The sequence below is a fragment of the Electrophorus electricus genome, chromosome 2, assembly GCF_041902795.1.
Source record: "Electrophorus electricus isolate QZ-2024a chromosome 2, ASM4190279v1, whole genome shotgun sequence".
Lineage (NCBI taxonomy): Eukaryota > Metazoa > Chordata > Actinopteri > Gymnotiformes > Gymnotidae > Electrophorus > Electrophorus electricus.
In genome coordinates, this window is record NC_137498.1 from 14,681,934 (window position 1) to 14,685,325 (window position 3,392).

Here is a 3,392-nt window from a genome sequence, read left to right on the forward strand (position 1 = left end):
GAACTGTACACAGGTATATAACGCAGCTAGAAGATAACTGGATGTAGTGTGAAGGTGATCCTAATAAAGTAGCTGAGCAGAGTAACCATATACATACATCATCTGCCCTTTTTAATACAAATGATAAATGTTTGTTGATCAATTTTTCTTTAGTTAATGAGTGCTTACTGAAGAGAGCTTGAAAACTAGTCTGACCAAAATGAATTTTTCCAGTACACAAAAGATACCCAGATGACATACTGCTATGGCCAAATAATCCAGTACGTGACCAGGCCTGTCTCCATGGTGTACAGCATCTCATCATGCAACAGTGGCCGTAAATCACAAGTGGGTAGAACTTCATACGTTCACATGACCCCTTAGTATGGTTTGCGTTTTAGTACACACTGGATATTATGCATCATACTACTACAGGGAACAGTAAACATTATACGGTATATAATGAGTCCAGTATGCAGCATAAGTATGTAGTAAACTATTTTGTATATGGCCCAAATGTTTCTTGCCTCATGTCGATGTTACATGAAGGGATTGGCTGGCAATTACATTATTTCGATCTTAACGTTGTAGTCATGTACAGAATGTCAGAACAATCATGCAGAAACAGTCACATTCACTGATCCAAGCTTTGACACTGTAGAACAGATCTGTGCACTGAATCAGAGTTCACTGATATTATAACATGGATGTGTGACACTCACCTGTGTCTGCTGATCTCTCCTCTGTCCTGTTTGTCCCTCTCTGCTCACCGTCTGTTCACGTCTCTGAACTACAAAATTAACTCAGTGTGAGATGGATGTGGATATGTATGTATTTATGTGTGTGTGTGTGTGTGTGTGTGTGTATGTGTACCTCTGTATCTCCAGCAGATGACTCCTCCTAATCCCATCAACAGCAGTAAACCCCCCACACCAGCTAATATGACATGACGTGTGTACAGTGGAGAAGTGTGAGCACCTGCATGTGGGAATGTGGGAAGCATTTATATTAAATTTAAATGTATTAATTGTCATTTTAAATATTATATTGTATGAATGTTTAACAAGCATTCAAAGCATATTCTTATTGACACACAAGCAAATAGAAAAGAACATGAATGGGTCTGTAATACGTCTCTACAGGCTCAGTTTGAAGTTACAGAGTCAGGCATTATACTTCATTGAGAGTTTACATTAAATGACGCATTAAATAACTTTTATTCTCAGAAACATCACAGATTTAAAGAAACCATTTAACCATTTGGAGACGTCATTGTAGTAGTAGGTTTAGTTGAAGCTGTTGGACTTGTTGTGTCAGTGTCCACTGGAGGAGGATTTACAGGTTTATATGGAGCCTCTGCAAGAATAGAAAAGTGTGATCAGTTATAAGTAATGAGGGTTCAGGACTGTTATGTATTTAACAAGTTTAGATTTTGTACTACAGAACTGATGTATGTACAGTTTGGCCAAACAGACGTGTTCAGTTCTCTGTGTCAGTGGTGGTGATACGTTGGCTACGTCTGAAGCTGCAGAGCTCTGTAGGTGCAGTGTGTCCTTCAGTCGTTTTCTGAGAGTGAATGAATTAGGGGCTCCTGGGTCGGCCCTCTCTCTCTCTCTCTCTCTCTCTCTCTCTCTCTCTCTCTCTCTCTCTCTCTCTCTCTCTCTCTCAGTTCATTTCACTTCAGTCATCTTTATTGGCATGACCATATACAACTATAGTATTGCCAAAGCGGTATTACCACATGAACATTACACAACATTACAACCTTTGCAATTTTGGAAATTAAGAATTCTGTTATAAAAGAACTTGAAGAGAAACTGTAATTGGTCTGAAATAATAATAATTAGAAGAAGTAAAAGTGAAAATAAAGGAAAATAAATAAATAATAAGGATGGAAAATAATAAATACTTAATAATAACAAATAGTTAATAATAATAAATAGTTAATAATGATAGTTAGGTAACTTTTATAAACTGGGTAATATAGTCTGTGTGTGTGTGTGTGTGTGTGTGTATGTTTGGGTGGGTTAATCACTGTCCCTCATCTTATGGCAGGCAGATATGTATCACCCAGCTAAAGCGCTGCTTTCCTTCTTTTTGCCCAGTAGGATGGGCAGTTTGTCAGTGTTAGACAGACACTTAAAGTTGGGGTGGACCGTCTCAGATTTTTTTTGCTGACAGAGTCTCTGTTCTCTGGGCAGCCATAACATTTATATCGGCTGGTCTGGACGGCCAGGCTGTGTTCTCTGAGTCTGGACTTTGTCAACGTGGTTCTGTGTTTAATGTCAGTAACTGCGTACAGGTCGTCTGCTACCGTGTACTGACGTTTTAGGGCCAGATAACGTTGCATTTTGCTTTGTGCTTGTGTTTGTGTTCCAGTGGGTGATGTAGTTTAGTTTGTGAAGTGTAATAATTTGGTTTGGTCTGATTGTTTGTACTTCAGACTGGTCCTGATGTGTTAGTGTTAGTGTGTGTTAATGAACAGCACCAGCTGTGAGAGGAGACTCTTCTCTCTGCTCTTTTTTTTCTCTCTCTCTCTCTCTCTCTCTCTCTCTCTCTCTCTCACACACACACACACACATGCATACTTATTACAACTCAAGGAAATGCGTTGACGTTCACCGCCTTGTTGTATTGTGAAAAGGAAGCGCAACGCTATTTTGTTTCATAAAGTCAAACGTTGTTTTTATCCCCATTCTTTGTCTTTTTAAAATTTTCTTTCTAACTCTCCCTCTCTCTGTCCCTCCTTCCTTCTCTCTCTCCATCTCTCGCTCCCTCCCTCCCTCCCTCTATCTATCTATCTATATACACTATGTATATATAACAGGATAGCGGACAAGAGTCATTAACTACATGCATGAAATACAAATACAAACAGAAGATGTAACTAGAAACAAACAGAAGTAGAACTGCAGATCCTGCCGCTGGATAGATTTTTTGTTTTATGTAGTACAGTAGTTATTGGTACAGATCAGTCACTATATGCAGTCAACAACATTTCATACATTAAATATACAAGAGGTTGGTTTACCTGTTACTTGGAGTTTGACGTCTATAAGATGATGACTGCTGATGCTACACCTGTACTGTCCCCCGTCCTCTTTAGTCAGACCAGATATGAATAGAGAGAAATTTCCTGGAGCAATAACCAGCTTAATTCTATCAGTGTAACGGTTTGTCTGGTCAGTTGGGTAGATGAAATTAGATTCTTCTATAAAACTCCATCTGACGGTTTTTGGCTCGGCCAGCAGTTCAGTGCAGTAACAGGGCAGCAGGACAGACCCTCCCACGTATCCACTCAGCACTGTGGGAGGATTCACAACATCCTTACAGACTAGAGAGAGCAGAAACACTGACATGTTACACTACTGTTATGAAGTAACCTGTACAACCAGTGACATTCTTCTGTGAAC

At 39.4% G+C, this 3,392-nt stretch overlaps 1 long non-coding RNA gene across 1 annotated transcript; it reads right to left on the minus strand.

The window, feature by feature from the left end:
• Positions 1 to 533: 533 nt before the first annotated feature.
• On the minus strand, positions 534 to 3,072 carry LOC145660284 (uncharacterized). Its single transcript, XR_014126530.1, has 4 exons — positions 3,011 to 3,072; positions 1,237 to 1,335; positions 853 to 957; positions 534 to 769 (listed from the first exon to the last, which is right to left on the minus strand). It is a non-coding gene; the product is annotated as an uncharacterized LOC145660284 (long non-coding RNA).
• Positions 3,073 to 3,392: the final 320 nt, after the last annotated feature.